The sequence below is a fragment of the Leuresthes tenuis genome, unplaced genomic scaffold (genome assembly GCF_036924035.1).
Source record: "Leuresthes tenuis unplaced genomic scaffold, fLeuTen1.0.hap1 SCAF_18, whole genome shotgun sequence".
Lineage (NCBI taxonomy): Eukaryota > Metazoa > Chordata > Actinopteri > Atheriniformes > Atherinopsidae > Leuresthes > Leuresthes tenuis.
Genome location: NW_027325372.1, coordinates 27,379,188 through 27,401,673, shown reverse-complemented (window position 1 = coordinate 27,401,673; position 22,486 = coordinate 27,379,188). Strand labels below are relative to the sequence as shown.

The 22,486-nt window shown below is 41.6% G+C and overlaps 2 non-coding genes and 2 pseudogenes across 2 annotated transcripts; all 4 read right to left on the bottom strand.

Moving 5' to 3' along the window:
- Window positions 1-1,100: 1,100 nt before the first annotated feature.
- On the bottom strand, window positions 1,101-1,212 carry LOC140276255 (U2 spliceosomal RNA; annotated as a pseudogene).
- A 275-nt stretch (window positions 1,213-1,487) lies between these two features.
- On the bottom strand, window positions 1,488-1,601 carry LOC140275812 (U5 spliceosomal RNA). Its single transcript, XR_011908525.1, has one exon. It is a non-coding gene; the product is annotated as a U5 spliceosomal RNA (small nuclear RNA).
- A 410-nt stretch (window positions 1,602-2,011) lies between these two features.
- LOC140275906 (U2 spliceosomal RNA) lies at window positions 2,012-2,202 on the bottom strand. Its single transcript, XR_011908609.1, has one exon. It is a non-coding gene; the product is annotated as a U2 spliceosomal RNA (small nuclear RNA).
- A 17,872-nt stretch (window positions 2,203-20,074) lies between these two features.
- Window positions 20,075-20,251, bottom strand: LOC140276231 (U2 spliceosomal RNA; annotated as a pseudogene).
- Window positions 20,252-22,486: the final 2,235 nt, after the last annotated feature.

The following is a 22,486-nucleotide window of genomic DNA, read 5'->3' as shown; positions in this document are numbered from 1 at the left end:
ATAACGTATATCAGTTAAGTCTGGCCTGGGTAAAACACTGATGGTTATTTCTGACATGCAATCATGAGGCTTTCCATCTGTGGGGTAGGTAGCAGTGTGGATGGATTAAGTGTAGCACATCTCTCGACAACAAGGTGTGGCTGTGAAAGAAGAACTGTTATGTAGGAGAGATGTCTGGTAAAGATATTTTGTTAAGTAACCATATCACAGCCACTGCATGAGGTACCTTAAGTGTTAATGGGTGAAATAACACCATTATTGTTGATGCCTGCACTGCCAATGGCTTCTGGCCATTGATTCAAAAGTACGATCTCGTCCCTTTTTCCCCCTTTCAGTGGACACTGGCCCCTAATTACCGCAATTCAGCAGGGGGTCTTTCATTAGGAGTACTGGACTCCCCCGTGCACGGTTTCAGCTCCGACCCTGGAAAGCGGAAAAAACGTTGAGATCTGGTTTGAGGACCCAATTGTTGAGAAAGGTCTCTCAATGAGACTCAGAGTTGCTGGAGTCAGTTAATGCAAATGTTTAATCTTGCAGCAAGTTCAAGAATGTGTGTGTGTGTGTGGGTGTATGTGTGCGAACGTGTGTGAGTTTGTGTGTGTGAGAGTTTAAAGAACCTGTTATCCACAGGCAGGTCTTAACTAGTATGGCACAGGTCCAGCCTGTCTCATCTTTTTTGGAAGGTCCAGTGCTCGGCCGTAACCCTTCTGTCTGTTTGGACTCTCACATACATTCGGTTAATCATAGAAAAACGAGAACAAAACTTTTTAGCCCCTTAAGTTCATAAAACAGACATGGTGCAGTTATTTCCATTCTAGAAAATAAGAGTAATCACCACCATTCCTATAAATTCTGGATATTCTAACAATCTGAATCTTTTTTAAATGTTCGATGAAGCCCTTTGCTGTTCTGTTTAGAGACTCAGCTGATCATAAACCAAGTTTTGCTCTTGAACCAAGCTTCTAAACTCTTCACCTTTTTCATTTCTCAGTTAGTATTCACTTTAAAACTGATTAAAAGAAAAATTAAATGAATGCCTATCAACAAATGTGGGATCTAAACTCTAGTGCTTTCTCTAAAATAATTTCCTTTCTCAATTCAGAAATTAATAAAAATCCATTTAATATGTAGTCCTTGCATAGACATATCACATATTAAACTGATAAGTACAGATACTACACTTGATCTTAACCAAAAAGGCCGAGAAGCGATATCTGTCCACTGGTTCACGTCCGAGGGCCCTTCCTGGCACAATGCGCACTTGTAGCGGTGTTCGTTTTATGGCCATAGTGTCACTTTGCACCTCCGCCCACCCGCTGCACTGAGCACTCTTCAACCCTTTTAAATGGTATAACTTTACACTACCGCACGCTCCAGCGAGCACCATTCAAGCAACATCGGCACAGTCGCAACAAGTAAGGCGACTCTACTCAGAGAAGTCACTCTGCACAGTAACAAGATTTCTTTTGCACAGACAGAAAGGGCTTCACCCGCAAAGGTAAAGCCTGCCAAAAATAGAAACAATTCATTAGTGCTGCTCTCCACGGAAGTCTTTAGTAAAAGGCGAAAGACTTGTACATTATGAAGAGAAACCAGTGTACGATTATCCATCACTGCGGGAGCAGGGCATCAGGCTAGTTGGCATAGCCACCTTCCCCATGGTGAGCTTTGCTTGGTTGAGACGCTTGCTCCCCCCCTTGCTCCTCGGCTGACCAAGTAGGAACAATCGGGCCCTATTCGATGGCTGCCTTGTCTTTTACTCTGTGCAAAAGACAAGGCAGCCACAAACAACACGGGAACACCGTATTGAGGCTTTGTTCTGACTGCTCATTCGGTGTCGCGTTTCTTTCAAGCAATTGTCCCGGTTAGCCCGCACTCGGCTCGCTCCCAGAGCCGTCTTAAAGTCTGCTTCGCATTCACTCTCTTTTCTCAGCAGATTAAAAGAAAGTTTCATCTTAGGCTCCCTGAAACTTCCATCCTGCACCGCTGTTTGCTTTTTCAGAAGAGCAGAGGAGAGCGCACCGTTCCCAGCGGCACTGCAGTACCGGGTCGATGCTTGGAGTGAACGGAGCAAGCTCCTTTTTCAACTCCTATTGATAAAAATCCATTTAATATGTAGTCCTCGCATAGAGGACATATCAGACATTAAACTGATAAGACCAGATACTACACTTGATCTTAGCCAAAAGGCCGAGAAGCGATAACTGTCCACTGGTTCACGTCCGAGGGCCCTTCCTGGCACAATGCGCACTTGTAGCGGTGTTCTTTTTATGGCCATAGTGTCACTTTGCACCTCCGCCCACCCGCTGCACTGAGCACTCTTCAGCCCTTTTAAATGGTATAACTTTACACTACCACACGCTCCAGCGAGCACCATTCAAGCAACAACTTTGCACTCCAGCTTCGAACATCGGCGAAGTCGCAACAAGTAAGGCGACTCTACTCAGAGAAGTCACTCTGCACAGTAACAAGATTTCTTTTGCACAGACAGAAAGGGCTTCACCCGCAAAGGTAAAGCCTGCCAAAAATAGAAACAACTCATTAGTGCTGCTCAACGTTGTACTTTGCAGTAAAAGAAAGAGCAAATCTAAAGTTTCAGGAATCCGAGAATAAGCTTACTTTCATGAGTTCTTCACGATTTCGGATTTTGCTATAAAATGAATTCCTTCACTCAAACTAAATTAAAACTGCTAAACCGCTAATCTTTTACATACAAGGCAGATGTCAAATTCACCGAAATAGGATCTAAGGGTATTTGGCCAATCGAGCTGTAGCAGCTTCGGTAAAAGAGTATAAGTTGAAGAGTTTGTGAATAAAGGTGTGCGCACACATAGTGAGTTGTAGGAAAATAGGCAGGGAGCAATGCCGGCTGGGGTATATGTTCTTGTATGTTGTCTGACTGTTTGATTTGAATGTGTTGTGTAAGTGTCCTGTTGAATGTTACATGTTTGGGCTTTGACACGCTTCACTGTGGTTGTTAACTGTGTGGTGTGTCCTGAAATGTTATATGTTTGGGCTGTGTGACATGCTTAATGCTTTTCAGTAGCAACCCACTTATTCATATATAGCAACTGACAACATAAGAAGTCCGGACATACTTTGATAGTAGTTGTAGAAGTATCCTTATTGATAATAGATAAACTAATTCATAGTGATAGAACAGTAGATGAACAGGTGCCTGCACATGTCTCATGAAAATAAAATGGGTGTATGATTGCTGACGGCAGAGCAATACTGCCAAACTTATGAGTTCTTGTGGCAAACTTGATTCAGTGTCTTGACGTGTATACGCTGTTTCGCTGACTTGTCACAAGAAACAAAGTGTGTTTGATAAGATCCGACCATTTTATTACGGGAGGATCAGTATGTATGGATTCTGATGTGACTGATAAACCCATTCGTATCTTAAGCATAATCTAATACGTGAGACAATGCCCTGGCACACATTATGGACTGTCCCCACAGTCCATAATGTAGAAAAGAGAGAAAAAAGCCTTTCTGATTTGGTGTGTGTGCTCACAGTGCAGAGTGTAGAGAAAAGAGAGAAAAGAAAGCCGTTTTGGTGTCACGGGTGTTGTGACTTACACACACACATTTCTGAATTGAGAAAGGAAATTATTTTAGAGAAAGCACTAGAGTTTAGATCCCACATTTGTTGATAGGCATTCATTTAATTTTTCTTTTAATCAGTTTTAAAGTGAATACTAACTGAGAAATGAAAAAGGTGAAGAGTTTAGAAGCTTGGTTCAAGAGCAAAACTTGGTTTATGATCAGCTGAGTCTCTAAACAGAACAGCAAAGGGCTTCATCGAACATTTAAAAAAGATTCAGATTGTTAGAATATCCAGAATTTATAGGAATGGTGGTGATTACTCTTATTTTCTAGAATGGAAATAACTGCACCATGTCTGTTTTATGAATTTAAGGGGCTAAAAAGTTTTGTTCTCGTTTTTCTATGATTAACCGAATGTATGTGAGAGTCCAAACAGACAGAAGGGTTACGGCCGAGCACTGGACCTTCCAAAAAAGATGAGACAGGCTGGACCTGTGCCATACTAGTTAAGACCTGCCTGTGGATAACAGGTTCTTTAAACTCTCACACACACAAACTCACACACGTTCGCACACATACACCCACACACACACACACATTCTTGAACTTGCTGCAAGATTAAACATTTGCATTAACTGACTCCAGCAACTCTGAGTCTCATTGAGAGACTTTTCTCAACAATTGGGTCCTCAAACCAGATCTCAACGTTTTTTCCGCTTTCCAGGGTCGGAGCTGAAACCGTGCACGGGGGAGTCCAGTACTTCTAATGAAAGACCCCCTGCTGAATTGCGGTAATTAGGGGCCAGTGTCCACTGAAAGGGGGAAAAAGGGACGAGATCGTACTTTTGAATCAATGGCCAGAAGCCATTGGCAGTGCAGGCATCAACAATAATGGTGTTATTTCACCCATTAACACTTAAGGTACCTCATGCAGTGGCTGTGATATGGTTACTTAACAAAATATCTTTACCAGACATCTCTCCTACATAACAGTTCTTCTTTCACAGCCACACCTTGTTGTCGAGAGATGTGCTACACTTAATCCATCCACACTGCTACCTACCCCACAGATGGAAAGCCTCATGATTGCATGTCAGAAATAACCATCAGTGTTTTACCCAGGCCAGACTTAACTGATATACGTTATGAAAATGCAGAAATAACTATATTTATTCAACAGGTCAAGCAAAAAACCCTGATGGCACAAATGCTACAGGATTTGCAGTAGTAACAGAAACTGAAGTTTTCTTAAAACAACCACTACCAAAAAATTACTCTGTTCAAGCAGTCGAATTGGTAGCTTTAACTGAAGCTTGTAAATTAAATAACAAAAAGGTTGTTAACGTTTACACTGACAGTCAGTATGCCTTCTCAACTGTACATGTGTTAACACAGCATTGGAAAAACAGGTATGTTGACATCCACAGCTAAATGTATAAACTACAAATATTTTAGCATTATTAGATGTTATTCAATTGCCATCTACAATAGACTCGTATGAATGACCGGAAGGAAAACCATACTGCCAAAGAATTTGTTTAAATATGCTGCAGTATTGAGCCACGGACCATGTCATGTCTCAACAGGAGGGATGGAAGCAATAATGAACAAGGTTTTTACAGCATATGGTTTTACTAATTATTGAATTTTTTTTTTTAGAATAAATAAATGAATAAAGTTTTGTCTAGCAGGTCAAATATGTGCAAAATACATTCCACAGGGCAATCTAAGACCAAAACGAAGATAATTCCCTAAGCCAGTGTATCTTTTTCAACATATTTGTTTGGATTTCATTATTTCATTATTGTGTAGATTTCATTGAACTAAATTAATGTTAAGGGAAACGATTCTGCTCAGTGACAACAGAGGTTTTTACCAAATGGTCTGAAATATTTCCATGTGCACAAGCAGATGCACTCTCAGTAGCAAAATCACGCGTAAAATAACTCATTTCTAGATTTGAAATTCCTGAAAAGATCTTCAGTGATAATTTGACACACTTTGTAAACAATGTCATCTCACTGATGGCAAAGAACTTAAAATAGACCTTAGAAACCACTGTGATATAGAAGGTTTCGCTAACACATTGGAATTGTTTTACTATTTACATATGCATGTGCAGTGAAGAATTGCTTGCTGCTGATAAATGCAAAGAAGAACAGCTTACACATAGATGCTCACATATAGGCTGCTGAATGCAATGAAGACCTGCTTATCCAGTAAAGTTCAATGTCAATGTGTAATATTCAATTAGGATTTGCAAAACAGTGAAGTTAAACAATGAATGGGTCCATAGTCGGTATGAGAAGACTACAGGAATATTTACCTGGGTGTACGTTCAAACAGAGATGAGAAAATTGCGATAAATTATTGTTTGTTTGTTTGTTAGTATGTATATGAATGTTATGTGTATAAACTGTGTTGAGTTGTAGTTACTCAGTAGTGTCTCAGTGAAACAACCGACGGGGGAAGCCTTGCGGTGACAACAAAAGCAGTGTTTTACTGATCAGTCAAGTTGCTCCAGTGTACTCCATACAAACTGGTTGGCTACTGAAGGGATAGAAAATGGGGAATACTTGTTTTAAAGCAAACAAGGAATTAGATGGGAAAAATACATGTTTTAACGGGACCCAGACAATATTATATAGATGTCGCCACTGAAGTAAAGAACATTTACGTGGGATGGTGTGAGGGTCCTCGTTTGGCTGACGTTCGCCGATATGCTCGCCATGCTCAGAACCAAGTTGAGACGCGTAAGACAACCAAAAGGGACAAGTGTGAAAAGGAGCTGCATTTGGCAACCATGACCATGTATTACGCAGTTGGTGTAAACAGAGGACGAGGCCGAAGTCGAAGACGTGGACGTGTGGGAGAGGAGGTCGAAATGGGCCACGCCAGAGCTATGATCCGAATATTTGTTTTTACTGTGGCCAGACTGGACACTGGAAGAAGGACTGTCCACAGCTAAAAAGTGATGAAATTGGGCAAAAGGCTGACTGAGGGTGGGAGGCAGGTTCTGGACGTCACGCGGCAGCGGAGCCTCCACTAATGGGTGATAGCACAAACACACTCACACATTTTTCCTGCTCTGTGTAGTGAAGCAACGCTTGCCGACTGTGATTCACGTAGTAAAGTTTTGCATGCTATTTCCGTCCTAGAGCAAAGATATTTCTCTCAGAATATAGGAACTTATGTTCATCAGTAGTGACGTCAGGGGAGTTTGATTGTCCTCCAAAGTTAAGTGGAAACCACGTTTACTGTATGTCTGCATCAGGCCAGGTTGTGAAGGAGAAAATGACAATGCCCATTGCGTGTTGTCACTCCCGATGAGCTCTCCTTCAAACACTAATTTTTGTTATCAGAGTTGTGTCCCATTAACCTGATGGGCTGTGATCTCATGTGTAAATTAGGCATTATTTTAACTTCTACACCAGAGGGTGTTAAGGTTATGTTACAGCCTGACAAAGTTTTCACAGCAGTGCAGTTTGATTCATCGGCACTTACATATGCTTATGAGTGGAAACTTCCCAGCTCTCCTTTTTCACAACAACTAGTGGAAGAAGCAAAAGCGTTAGTTTCACCCCTTTCTGATTTCATGCAACCTACTGATTTGCACTGCACATCACACATTTCTTTGGGGCCTGACAATGACTATGAGAAGAAGTGAAAAAATATGTGCGCCTACTTTATTGGCTGTGTCGCTCACTCCAGAGCACTTCGATTTTTTTAATGTTTGTGGTACTCGCCCTCACATTTCCTTGGCCAAACGTACACACTGGCAGTGACAAGGTGTGGGAGAGTTTGTTGCTACATGTCAGAAAGAAATGGAGTGGACTGTTTCACCTGCTGATCCAAATTTGATGTTTTCTGAACGATTGTCAGCATACAAAAAAACATTTTTGAGTACAATGCATTGTCAAAGAACTGTGGACTTAATTCCTACCACAGAATCACATTTTGAAGCATGTTTTTTATCTGAAACAGATTTGTCTTCGATACCCATGTTGGCTGAAGTGCAAATATGATGTGGGGTTGATAAAAGGCTGTGAACCAGTAATTGTCACCCCTAAATCAGACTTTTGTCCATGTAAAAAACAATACCCTTTTAAGCCTGAAGCAATTAAAGGGATTAAACCTGTTTTTCAATCTTTTCAGAAAACAGGCGTTATTGTTCCTTTTGAAAATTCACCTGTGCTTACTCCATTGTTTCCTGTTAAAAAGATTAAAGATGCTGGCCAGCCAGATGAATGGCGTTTTGTACAGGACCTCCAAGCGGTGAATGCTGCAGTTCAGCCACATGCTCCTACTGTGCCCAACCCACACACTATTTTGTCTCAAATTACATCAGATGCACAGTTTTTCTCAGTGGTTGACTTGTCGCCAGTGCACCCTGATAGCCCATTTTGGTTTGCTTTTTAGTTTGAAGGGAGATCTTGGACTTTTACCCGGTTATGCCAGGGGTACTGTGAAAGTCCCACTATTTACAATGCTGCCCTCAAAGCTAGTCTGGATTAACTTCAATCAACCACAGGCTCTGCTCTTTTGCAGTATGTGGATGACATCCTTTTATGTGGTCCATCTAAACAACAGTGTGAAAAAGACAGTGAATCTGTTGAAACATCTTCCTTCTTATGGCCATAAAGCCAGCCTTTCTAAGTTACAATTTGTACAGGACGAAGTCACCTTTTTGGGTCATGTGATTTCTAAGGATGGGCGCTCACTTTCTCCTAAACGTGTTGCTGCAGTTCAGATCATTCCTAAACCGGTTACTAAAAAACAGCTTATGTCATTCTTAGGTATAACATCTTACTGCAGGAACTTTATTCCTAACTACTCTTTTCTCGAAGCTCTCTTAGGTGCTCTTATCCATGGTAAAGGCAGCTGCAGTTATGACATGCAGCTCTAGTCAGCTGATCGTGTTCCATGTACTCCTGAGGCTGAATCAGCCTTTAGTCAGCTTAAGCTGGCTCTTCAAACAGCACCAACACTTGGCATTCCAGATCCTCATAAACCTTTCATACAGGCAGTTGATGAGAAGCATGGTTGTATGACATCTGTTCTTATGCAGGAACATGGGGCAGGCAAAGGCCAGTGGCTCATTTCTCAGCAAAACTGGACTCTGTGGCTGCAGGCCTGCCTGGTTGTCTTCGTGCTGTTGCAGCTGCAGAGAAAGCTGTCCTGGCCTCCCAAGATATTGTGGGCTACGCTAATTTGACTGTTTTGGTTCCTCATGCTGTTGCCATTATTCTTCTCGAGCAGAAAACTTCACATCTTTCAACTGCTTGTTGGATCAGATACACCTCTGTGCTCCTTGATATGCCAAATGTCACTGTTAAACGTTGTACTGTTCTGAATCCTGCTACTTTGCTTCCGACTCCTGAGGATGGGGAGCCTCATGACGCTCATGAAGCTGTTTTGGAACAAGTTTGTACACCCCGACCTGATCTTTTAGAGACTCCTCTTCCAAACTCTGACATGATTCTTTTTGTAGATGGATCAGCTTTGCGTGATCCAGCCACAGGTACTAACTGTGTTTGGTTTGCAGTATGTTCTTCACATGACACTTTGTTGTCTGGTTCTCTTCCTAAACATTTCTCTGCTCAAACTACTGAGCTTATTGCACTTACTGAAGCTTGTAAGTTGGCAGCTGGTAAGTCTGTCACTATTTACACAGATTCCAGATATGCTTTTGGTGTTGTTCATGACTTTGGTGCGCTGTGGAAACACAGGCATTTCCTTAAATCAGATGGTAAAACTATTCTGAACTCCAAGCAGGTTTCTGATCTTCTTGATGCGATCCTTTTGCCTACAGCAATCTCGGTCTGTAAGTGTGCGGCTCACACTAACTCAGACGATCCTGTTGCTTGTGGCAATGCCAGAGCTGATGCTGCAGCTAAGCAAGCAGCTAATTTTTTTCCTGTTTTCGCTTCCCTCTCTTTGCAGGCAGAAGACTCCCTCACAGATCTCCATGCTTTGCAAACTTTTGCCTCTGCAGATGAAATTTGGTCCTCTGGACGCATTTGGTCCTCTGTGGGTGCAACTCATACGGATGGTGTTTGGATGGGACCTGATGGTAAACCCTGTCTACCTAAACATTTTTTTCCTCATTTTTCAAAATTGACACATGGGTTGGACCATGTGTCAAAAGGGGGGATGCTGAATGCACTCACTGCTCAGTGGTTCACAAAAGGGTTCAGTTCATATGCGCAAAAATACTGTCAGTCATGTATGGTTTGTGCCACACATAATGTAGGAAAGGCATTACACACATCGCAAGTTGCACACCCTCCACCAGAGAAACCTTTTGAACATTTGATGATGGATTTTGTTGAACTCACACCAGCTGAAGGAAAGAAATATGCACTAGTAATAGTGGACGTGTTTAGTAAATGTGTTGAAGTTTTCCCTGCAAAGCATGCAAACAATAATGCAGTGACTAAAGCACTGCTAAACAGAAATCATTCCTAGATGGGGCATTCCAGAGAAGATCAGCAGTGATAATGGCACACATTTTGTAAACACTGCATTGACTGAGGTTGGTAAATTCCTGGGAATAAGCTTGCGCACACATTGTGCTTATCATCCACAGAGTGGAGGTGCTGTGGAAAGAGAAAATGGTACATTAAAGTCCAAGTTAGCCAAATGTTGTGAAGAAACAGGTCTGCCATGGACAAAAGCATTACCTATTGTGCTTACCTACATGAGAATGAGAATCAGAGCTCAAGTGAATCTCAGCCCATTTGAAACTTTATTTGGCAGACCTCCTAACCTGGGATTGGGACCTGTAACCAGACCCCTCCCTTCCACAACTGTTTGTGATGATGCTATGTTGTCTTACTGTCGAAACCTTTCCACTGTTCTATCTCAAGTTTCACAGACAGTAAAAGCAGCCCTTCCAGCCACAGAAAACACACCACTCCAACCAGATGACAGGTGGTGAAGGAACTTCGCAGGAAACATTGGAAGTCCAAACGTTGGCAAGGCCCGTTCCAGGTGCTACTGGTCACTCACACAGCTGTTAAAGTTGCAGAGAGAGCAACCTGGATTCATGCCAGTCACTGTAAGAAGGTACCAGAACCAGTAGATGACTTCCACCCTGACATACATCAGCCTAACCAACACGCCCGGAAGGACAAAGATAAGAGTCAGCAGTAAAAGCTGTACTCCACCGGTGTGTTAAGTGCTAGTAACCTCTGACACCGAAGATTGAAACATCCTTACTGAGACCAGCGATGAAGATGATCATACACATGCTGTGAACCATGGAAGAAACTGTTTGTTGTTTGTATTTTCTTATTTGTAACCAGCATGTGCACATTGTATCTTGATTTCACAGGAAGCAATAATACAGGGCTGCTGTATTTCCCCACGACCCGAGAGACCACCAGACGCCCGAAGCCACACAGCCCCCCCCAGCACACACCCAACCGCCCAGAGCGACGGGACAGCAACCCACCACCACCACTATGTGATCAAGCTAATCAGAAGGGACCAGAGAGAATTAAATTCAGCCAATTGATGTTTTGAGGAAGCAGACATTGTTTCCATGCTAATATAATCTAAAAGAAAATTTCTAAACTGGTTAATACACAGATTGTTCTTCGCTTTCCAGTTCATGAGAATAGTTTTCTTTGCTATACATAACACTGTGAGGATCATGTGTGCTAAGCTAAATTCCACATTGATGTTGTCTAAGTCACCCAGTATGCACAGTGTGGGGCATGCAGGAATGCTACACTTTAGTCATGTTGATAGGTCCGCACAGACTTCAAGCCAGAACCTCTGGACAGGCGCACAAAACCACAAAGCGTGTGCATAATCATCAGGTGTGTTATCTGTGCAATGTGAGCAGATGTTTGAGTGTGTTAGACCTATCCTGAACATCCTTTGTCCTGTATAGTGTGTTCTATGAAGAATTTTGTATTGTATGAGCTGTAAATTAGGATTTCGAGTCATTCTGAAGGTGTTCAAACATATATGTGGCCAGAAGCTATGACTAGAACTGATGGATAAATACGCCTCCCATTTTGAGGACGGTAGAGACATTGTGTCATCTATCTTAGACAATAATTTATATATTTTTGATAGTAGTTTTGGGGTGCAGATGCTTAGAAATTCTACTACCCTAATCAGGAGTTGTAAGTCTGGTTGGTGGAGGATATATTTCTTTGTTATTATAGACTTAAGTTGTTGATATTCTAGGAATTTATTGCTGCCTATCTCATGTTGTGATATGAGCTCATCAAATGAAATAAAATGTCCATTTTGGATTATATGTTCCAGATGTTTGATTCCTTTGATCTTCCAGAGAGTAAAGTTTAGCATTTTTTTGTTTTGCAGGATGTCAGGATTGTTCCAGATGGGTGTAAGCTTACACGGGACAAGTGAAAACTTTGTTATTTTAAGAAATTCCCACCAGGCTGTCAGAGAGGTGCTGATGTTAATGCTCTTGAAACATTTGTGATTTTTTACGTTTTGACTAATAAGTGGCAGGTCAGAGATTTCCAGATTATCACACAATGCTTGTTCTATATTTATCCATGGTTCATCTATTGGGCTAGGTTTAAACCATTTTGATATATACTGTAACCTATTGGCTAAGGAATAGTGCTGAAAATTAGGTAAATCTAATCCACCACTGTCCTTGGTCTTCTGTAGGGTTTTTAAACTAATACGTGGTGGTTTGTTTTTCCACAGAAATTTGGAGATGCATGAACCTAGTGACTTAAATCAAGTAGCAGATGGTTTTATGGGGATCATTGAGAACAAATAGTTAACTTTTGGTAGTATCATCATTTTAATGGTTGTAACTCTCCCCATAAGTGATATAGGTAAGGACTTCAAACGAGAGAGATCGTCCTCTACTGTCTTTAATAATTGCACATAATTTAGCTTTGTTAGCTCTGAGAGCCTGGAGGAAATGTTTATGCCTAAATATCTAATATTTCCTGACTGTAAAGTGATCGCAGGTATATTCTGGTCCCTATAGTTAATGGGCAGAACTGTGGTCTTAGACCAATTGATAGAGTAGTCAGAAAGTGCTGAGAATTTATTTATGAGTGTGATCGTGTGAGTGAGAGACGTCTGTGAGTTCTGAAGGAAAAGTAATACATCATCAGCATAAAGACTTATTTTATGCTCAATATTTTGGGGTTGGATGCCTTTAATATTTCTATCTTGTCTGATAGCAGCTGCTAAAGGTTCGATGAAAATAGCAAAAAGTGAGGGCGAAAGTGGGCAACCCTGTCTTGTACCTCTCTGCAGACTGAAGCTTGGAGAAGTTTGATCATTTGTCCTGACACTTGCACTTGGGGAGTCAGTTATTTTCTTTTGAGGAGATAAGAGGCTTTAATAATAATATCTTGCAAGAGAGAACAACACAGTACAGAATACAGAGTTGCTCTGACCACTGAAGCAAAAACACACAGTTATATTGCCCACTCATCACGTCATCTGTTTTTGGGTATAGTTGATTGTTCTTCTAACTTTCCTCCCCAACCATTAGTTGAGGTTACCCAGACACACTCGTAAATACCAGCCTAACCCTGTCCCCCCTAAAGTGCAGCTATCTCATAATAACAAGCCCACCATTGTAAAGAGGAATTTAAGAAAACAGGGCAGGGTGGTACCTTGCAGCTCAGTCATTTGCAGGTTATACACAGTAACACTCAATACAATGCATATAAGAATTATTTTCCATTACATTCCTCCCTTTTGATTATAATAATACCATTATATTAATTAACCCAAAAGAAACATGGAAAATAATAACTTTATCTGTAAAACATCAGCCTGCATTTGCACACAACGTGAGTTTAAAATGCAGGCATCATAGTGATAAAGGGTCCAATGATAAACAATCAAAACATGAACAATTAAATATGATTATCTTCATGCCTCTCTAAGTCAGCGTCACTAGAGGAAAAATTTTGAAAGCAAAAAAGTTCTTTGAGTCATTTGAATCATTTGGTGAGATACATACAATGAGGCCTTTCACACAGGGAAAAATACAGCAGCCCTGTATTATTGCTTCCTGTGAAATCAAGATACAATGTGCACATGCTGGTTACAAATAAGAAAATACAAACAACAAACAGTTTCTGCCATGGTTCACAGCATGTGTATGATCACCTTCATCGCAGGTCTCAGCAAGGATGTTTCAATCTTCGGTGTCAGAGGTTACTAGCACTTAACACACCGGTGGAGTACAGCTTTTACTGCTGACTCTTATCTTTGTCCTTCCGGGCGTGTTGGTTAGGCTGATGTATGTCAGGGTGGAAGCCATCTACTGGTTCTGGTACCTTCTTACAGTGACTGGCATGAATCCAGGTTGCTCTCTCTGCAACTTTAACAGCTGTATGAGTGACCAGTAGCACCTGGAACGGGCCTTGCCAACGTTTGGACTTCCAATGTTTCCTGCGAAGTTCCTTCACCACCTGTCATCTGGTTGGAGTGGTGTGTTTTCTGTGGCTGGAAGGGCTGCTTTTACTGTCTGTGAAACTTGAGATAGAACAGTGGAAAGGTTTCGACAGTAAGACAACATAGCATCATCACAAACAGTTGTGGAAGGGAGGGGTCTGGTTACAGGTCCCAATCCCAGGTTAGGAGGTCTGCCAAATAAAATTTCAAATGGGCTGAGATTCACTTGAGCTCTGATTCTCATTCTCATGTAGGTAAGCACAATAGGTAATACTTTTGTCCATGGCAGACCTGTTTCTTCACAACATTTGGCTAACTTGGACTTTAATGTACCATTTTCTCTTTCCACAGCACCTCCACTCTGTGGATGATAAGCACAATGTGTGCGCAAGGTTATTCCCAGGAATTTACCAACCTCAGTCAATGCAGTGTTTACAAAATGTGTGCCATTATCACTGCTGATCTTCTCTGGAATGCCCCATCTAGGAATGATTTCTGTTTAGCAGTGCTTTAGTCACTGCATTACTGTTTGCATGTTTTGCAGGGAAAACTTCAACCCATTTACTAAACACGTCCACTATTACTAGTGCATATTTCTTTCTTTCAGCTGGTGTGAGTTCAACAAAATCCATCATCAAATGTTCAAAAGGTTTCTCTGGTGGAGGGTGTGCAACTTGCGATGTGTGTAATGCCTTTCCTACATTATGTGTGGCACAAACCATACATGACTGACAGTATTTTTGCGCATATGAACTGAACCCTTTTGTGAACCACTGAGCAGTGAGTGCATTCAGCATCCCCCCTTTTGACACATGGTCCAACCCATGTGTCAATTTTGAAAAATGAGGAAAAAAATGTTTAGGTAGACAGGGTTTACCATCAGGTCCCATCCAAACACCATCCATATGAGTTGCACCCACAGAGGACCAAATGCGTCCAGAGGACCAAATTTCATCTGCAGAGGCAAAAGTTTGCAAAGCATGGAGATCTGTGAGGGAGTCTTCTGCCTGCAAAGAGAGGGAAGCGAAAACAGGAAAAGATTTAGCTGCTTGCTTAGCTGCAGCATCAGCTCTGGCATTGCCACAAGCAACAGGATCGTCTGAGTTAGTGTGAGCCGCACACTTACAGACCGAGATTGCTGTAGGCAAAAGGATCACATCAAGAAGATCAGAAACCTGCTTGGAGTTCAGAATAGTTTTACCATCTGATTTAAGGAAATGCCTGTGTTTCCACAGCGCACCAAAGTCATGAACAACACCAAAAGCATATCTGGAATCTGTGTAAATAGTGACAGACTTACCAGCTGCCAACTTACAAGCTTCAGTAAGTGCAATAAGCTCAGTAGTTTGAGCAGAGAAATGTTTAGGAAGAGAACCAGACAACAAAGTGTCATGTGAAGAACATACTGCAAACCAAACACAGTTAGTACCTGTGGCTGGATCACGCAAAGCTGATCCATCTACAAAAAGAATCATGTCAGAGTTTGGAAGAGGAGTCTCTAAAAGATCAGGTCGGGGTGTACAAACTTGTTCCAAAACAGCTTCACAGTCATGAGGCTCCCCATCCTCAGGAGTCGGAAGCAAAGTAGCAGGATTCAGAACAGTACAACGTTTAACAGTGACATTTGGCATATCACAGAGGTGTATCTGAGCCAACGAGCAGTTGAAAGATGTGAAGTTTTCTGCTCGAGAAGAATAATGGCAACAGCATGAGGAACCAAAACAGTCAAATTAGCGTAGCCCACAATATCTTGGGAGGCCAGGACAGCTTTCTCTGCAGCTGCAACAGCACGAAGACAACCAGGCAGGCCTGCAGCCACAGAGTCCAGTTTTGCTGAGAAATGAGCCACTGGCCTTTGCCTGCCCCATGTTCCTGCATAAGAACAGATGTCATGCTTCTCATCAACTGCCTGTATGAAAGGTTTATGAGGATCTGGAATGCCAAGTGTTGGTGCTGTTTGAAGAGCCAGCTTAAGCTGACTAAAGGCTGATTCAGCCTCAGGAGTCCATGGAACACGGTCAGCTGACTGGAGGCCTTTACCATGGATAAGAGCACCTAAGAGAGCTTCGAGAAAAGAGTAGTTAGGAATAAAGTTCCTGCAGTAAGATGTTATACCTAAGAATGACATAAGCTGTTTTTTAGTAACCGGTTTAGGAATGATCTGAACTGCAGCAACATGTTTAGGAGAAAGTGAGCGCCCATCCTTAGAAATCACATGACCCAAAAAGGTGACTTCGTCCTGTACAAACTGTAAATTAGAAAGGCTGGCTTTAAGGCTATAAGAATGAAGATGTTTCAACAGATTCACTGTCTTTTTCACACTGTTGTTTAGATGGACTACATAAAAGGATGTCATCCACATACTGCAAAAGAGCAGAGCCTGTGGTTGATTGAAGTTAATCCAGACTAGCTTTGAGGGCAGCATTGTAAATAGTGGGACTTTCACAGTACCCCTGGCATAACCGGGTAAAAGTCCAAGATCTCCCTTCAAACTAAAAAGCAAACCAAAATGGGCTATCAGGGTGCACTGGCGACAAGTCAACCACTGAGAAAAACTGTGCATCTGATGTAATTTGAGACAAAATAGTGTGTGGGTTGGGCACAGTAGGAGCATGTGGCTGAACTTTAGCATTCACCGCTTGGAGGTCCTGTACAAAACGCCATTCATCTGGCTGGCCAGCATCTTTAATCTTTTTAACAGGAATCAATGGAGTAAGCACAGGTGAATTTTCAAAAGGAACAATAACGCCTGTTTTCTGAAAAGATTGAAAAACAGGTTTAATCCCTTTAATTGCTTCAGGCTTAAAAGGGTATTGTTTTTTACATGGACAAAAGTCTGATTTAGGGGTGACAATTACTGGTTCACAGCCTTTTATCAACCCCACATCATATTTGCTCTTAGCCCAAAGATCATTGGGCACTTCAGCCAACATGGGTATCGAAGACAAATCTGTTTCAGATAAAAAACATGCTTCAAAATGTGATTCTGTGGTAGGAATTAAGTCCACAGTTCTTTGACAATGCATTGTACTCAAAAATGTTTTTTTGTATGCTGACAATCGTTCAGAAAACATCAAATTTGGATCAGCAGGTGAAACGGTCCACTCCATTTCTTTCTGACATGTAGCAACAAACTCTCCCACACCTTGTCACTGCCTGTGTGTACGTTTGGCCAAGGAAATGTGAGGGCGAGTACCACAAACATTAAAAAAATCGAAGTGCTCTGGAGTGAGCGACACAGCCAATAAAGTAGGCGCACATATTTTTTCACTTCTTCTCATAGTCATTGTCAGGCCCCAAAGAAATGTGTGATGTGCAGTGCAAATCAGTAGGTTGCATGAAATCAGAAAGGGGTGAAACTAACGCTTTTGCTTCTTCCACTAGTTGTTGTGAAAAAGGAGAGCTGGGAAGTTTCCACTCATAAGCATATGTAAGTGCCGATGAATCAAACTGCACTGCTGTGAAAACTTTGTCAGGCTGTAACATAACCTTAACACCCTCTGGTGTAGAAGTTAAAATAATGCCTAATTTACACATGAGATCACAGCCCATCAGGTTAATGGGACACAACTCTGATAACAAAAATGAGTGTTTGAAGGAGAGCTCATCAGGAGTGACAACACGCAATGGGCATTGTCATTTTCTCCTTCACAACCTGGCCTGATGCAGACATACAGTAAATGTGGTTTCCACTTAACTTTGGAGGACAATCAAACTCCCCTGACGTCACTACTGATGAACATAAGTTCCTATATTCTGAGAGAAATATCTTTGCTCTAGGACGGAAATAGCATGCAAAACTTTACTACGTGAATCACAGTCGGCAAGCGTTTCTTCACTACACAGAGCAGGAAAAATGTGTGAGTGTGTTTGTGCTATCACCCATTAGTGGAGGCTCCGCTGCCGCGTGACGTCCAGAACCTGCCTCCCACCCTCAGTCAGTCTTTTGCCCAATTTCATCACTTTTCAGCTGTGGACAGTCCTTCTTCCAGTGTCCAGTCTGGCCACAGTAAAAACAAATATTCGGATCATAGCTCTGGCGTGGCCCATTTCGACCTCCTCTCCCACACGTCCACGTCTTCGACTTCGGCCTCGTCCTCTGTTTACACCAACTGCGTAATACATGGTCATGGCTGCCAAATGCAGCTCCTTTTCACACTTGTCCCTTTTGGTTGTCTTACGCGTCTCAACTTGGTTCTGAGCATGGCGAGCATATCGGCGAACGTCAGCCAAACGAGGACCCTCACACCATCCCACGTAAATGTTCTTTACTTCAGTGGCAACATCTGGCATGAGGCCTTTAATTATTGCATCGCAAACTGTGGCCTTCTCTCAGCCAAACACCTCTGATCTCGCTTTTCATGATGTAAGGTTGGGCATTCAGACCTTGCTTCACCTGCTTTTCACCAAATATAGTCGGACATTCACACCTTCTTGCAGCCGAACACTTCCACTCCACCTTTTAGTGTTCTATCACACCTTTTTTTTCACCGCATTTTATAGATTATGGTTGGAAATTCTCAACCACTCTCATCCGAAGACCTCTCCTCCCGCTTTTGTTAATATATTTGAACTTTAGTCGGACATTCACACCTTCTTGCAGCCGAACCACCTCCGCTCCCTGTTTTGATCATGTATGGTCTGGCAATACTACCTTTTCTTACCCATTTTTCAGGAATTATGGGTGGACATTCAAACCTTCCTGCAGCTGAACACCTCCTCTCCCGCTTATGATCATGTGCGGTTTGATATTCGAAAATTTTCTTTCATGTTTTCTAGCAATTATTGATGGACATTCAGACCTTCTTGCAGCTGAACACCTCCGCTCCCGCTTTTGTTAATATATTTGAACTTTAGTCAGACATTCACACCTACTTGCAGCCGAACACCACCTCTCTAGCTTTTGATGAGGTATGGTCCGGCATTCTTACTGTTTCTAACACATTTTTCAGCAATTATGGTAGGACATTCACACCTTCTTGCAGCTGAACACCTCCTCTCCCACTTATGATCATGTGCGGATTGATTTTCGAAAATTTTCTTTCATGTTTTCTAGCAATTAATAATGGACATTTAGACCTTCTTGCAGCTGAACACCTCCGCTCCCGCTTTTGATCATACATTGTCAGGCATTCGCACCTTGTCTTACCCGCTTTTTACAAACTTTAGTCGAACATTCACACCTTTTTGCAGCCGAACACAGTTTTTTGCAGCCGAATTTGGGCATTCGAACCTTTTCATACCCACTTTTTACCAACTATGGTCGGACATTCACACCGTCTTACAACGGAACACCTCCACTCCCTCTTTTGATGGTGTATGTTCGGGCATTCGAACCTTTTCTTACCCGCTTTTTACAAACTATGCTGGGACATTCAAACCTTCTTGTAGCCGAACACATCCACTCGTGCTTTTGATGATGTATGGTATGGCATTCGAACCTACTTGTTGCCCGCTTTTCATTAATTATGGGTGGACATTCACACCTTGTCGCAGCCAAACACCTCCGCTCCCTGGTTTGATCATGTATGGTTGGACATTCGCACCTTTTCTCACCCGCTTTTTGCAAACTATGGTCGGCCATTCACAGCTTCCTCTCCACCATACTTGTATGGTGGGATATTCACACCCACTTGCATTCGAAGACCTCCGCCCCCACTTTTGTTGATATTTAGTCGGTCATTCGCACCTTACCCGCTTTTGGCAAACTATGGCCTTCTTGCAGCCAAAAACCTCTGATCTCGCTTTTGATGATGTAAGGTTGGGCATTCAGACCTTGCTTCACCTGCTTTTCACCAAATATAGTCGGACATTCACACCTTCTTGCAGCCGAACACTTCCGCTCCACCTTTTAGTTTTCTATGGGGCATTCACACCTTTATTTTCACCGCATTTTATAAAAACACCACAGGAACACCGTATTGAGGCTTTGTTCTGACCGCTCATTCGGTGTCGCGTTTCTTTCAAGCATTTCTCCTGGTTAGCCCGCACTCGGCTCGCTCCCAGAGCCGTGTTAAAGTCTGCTTCGCATTCACTCTCTTTTCTCAGCAGACTAAAAGAAACTTCCATCCTGTACCGCTGTTTGCTTTTTCACAACAGCAGAGGAGAGCGCACCGTTCCCAGCGGCACTGCAATACCGGGTCGATGCTTGGAGTGAACGGAGCAAGCTCCTTTTTCAACTCCTATTGATAAAAATCCATTTAATATGTAGTCCTTGCATAGACATATCACATATTAAACTGATAAGTACAGATGGATTATGTGCAATTATTAAAGAGAGTAGAGGACGATCTCTCTCGTTGGAAGTCCTTACCTATATCACTTATGGGGAGAGTTACAACCATTAAAATGATGATACTACCAAAAGTTAACTATTTGTTCTCAATGATCCCCATAAAACCATCTGCTACTTGGTTTAAGTCACTAGATTCATGCATCTCCAAATTTCTGTGGAAAAACAAACCACCACGTATTAGTTTACAAACCCTACAGAAGACCAAGGACAGTGGTGGATTAGATTTACCTCATTTTCAGCACTATTCCTTAGCCAATAGGTTACAATATATATCAAAATGGTTTAAACCTTGTTGTTGTCACAGTTCCCAGAGACGTTGTAATCATTGAGGATTCTATATTCACCCCCTCATTAGAGGCACGTGTTGCAGATTGATGACACTGAATCTTCTTCTCTGTTCATTGCTGGCATCATTCCCAGCATCGTAAGTGTTCGTGGCATTGTTAGCCTCTTCTTCTGGATCTTGATATCGAGCATCCTTTTGTATTTCTGGTTTGTAAGTCCTCTCTCTTCGTTCACCGGAGTCTTCGTCTCTTTGTCCTTGAGTTTGGTGATTTTTTCTTTTTTTGATGCCTTGACACAGTGTGACAGGTGATACCACGTGGGAGATCCTTTAACTTGGACTGCTGTCCCTGTGCTGCGAAATGGCTGTGCTGCTCAAATGGTCTCTCCTTCATCATATACACAGTTATTTATACATCACCTTCCACCATGAAGCGTTGTCCCTTTTTGTTTCTCTCTTTGTTCTTAAAATGCTGTTATGCATGTCTAAACCAATCCATTAAACTAGATCATTTTGGCAGTAAAGCGATCTACAATGTGCTTGGTCACAAAGCTGCTCATCTGTGGTAAACAGCTCTTCAGAAAGGCATTCTTCAATTGATTTCACTAATTTTATGTAATAATTTCCTACAAAACTACACTTCTTCTCCCATCTGTCTGAGTATTTAATATTGTCTGGGTCCCGTTAAAACATATATTTTTCCCATCTAATTCCTTGTTTGCTTTAAAACAAGTATTCCCCATTTTCTATCCCTTCAGTAGCCAACCAGTTTGTATGGAGTACACTGGAGCAACTTGACTGATCAGTAAAACACTGCTTTTGTTGTCACCGCAAGGCTTCCCCCGTCGGTTGTTTCACTGAGACACTACTGAGTAACTACAACTCAACACAGTTTATACACATAACATTCATATACATACTAACAAACAAACAAACAATAATTTATCGCAATTTTCTCATCTCTGTTTGAACGTACACCCAGGTAAATATTCCTGTAGTCTTCTCATACCGACTATGGACCCATTCATTGTTTAACTTCACTGTTTTGCAAATCCTAATTGAATATTACACATTGACATTGAACTTTACTGGATAAGCAGGTCTTCATTGCATTCAGCAGCCTATATGTGAGCATCTATGTGTAAGCTGTTCTTCTTTGCATTTATCAGCAGCAAGCAATTCTTCACTGCACATGCATATGTAAATAGTAAAACAATTCCAATGTGTTAGCGAAACCTTCTATATACAGTGGTTTCTAAGGTCTATTTTAAGTTCTTTGCCATCAGTGAGATGACATTGTTTACAAAGTGTGTCAAATTATCACTGAAGATCTTTTCAGGAATTTCAAATCTAGAAATGAGTTATTTTACGCGTGATTTTGCTACTGAGAGTGCATCTGCTTGTGCACATGGAAATATTTCAGACCATTTGGTAAAAACTTCTGTTGTCACTGAGCAGAATCGTTTCCCTTAACATTAATTTAGTTCAATGAAATCTACAAAATAATGAAATAATGAAATCCAAACAAATATGTTGAAAAAGATACACTGGCTTAGGGAATTATCTTCGTTTTGGTCTTAGATTGCCCTGTGGAATGTATTTTGCACATATTTGACCTGCTAGACAAAACTTTATTCATTTATTTATTCTAAAAAAAAAATTCAATAATTAGTAAAACCATATGCTGTAAAAACCTTGTTCATTATTGCTTCCATCCCTCCTGTTGAGACATGACATGGTCCGTGGCTCAATACTGCAGCATATTTAAACAAATTCTTTGGCAGTATGGTTTTCCTTCCGGTCATTCATACGAGTCTATTGTAGATGGCAATTGAATAACATCTAATAATGCTAAAATATTTGTAGTTTATACATTTAGCTGTGGATGTCAACATACCTGTTTTTCCAATGCTGTGTTAACACATGTACAGTTGAGA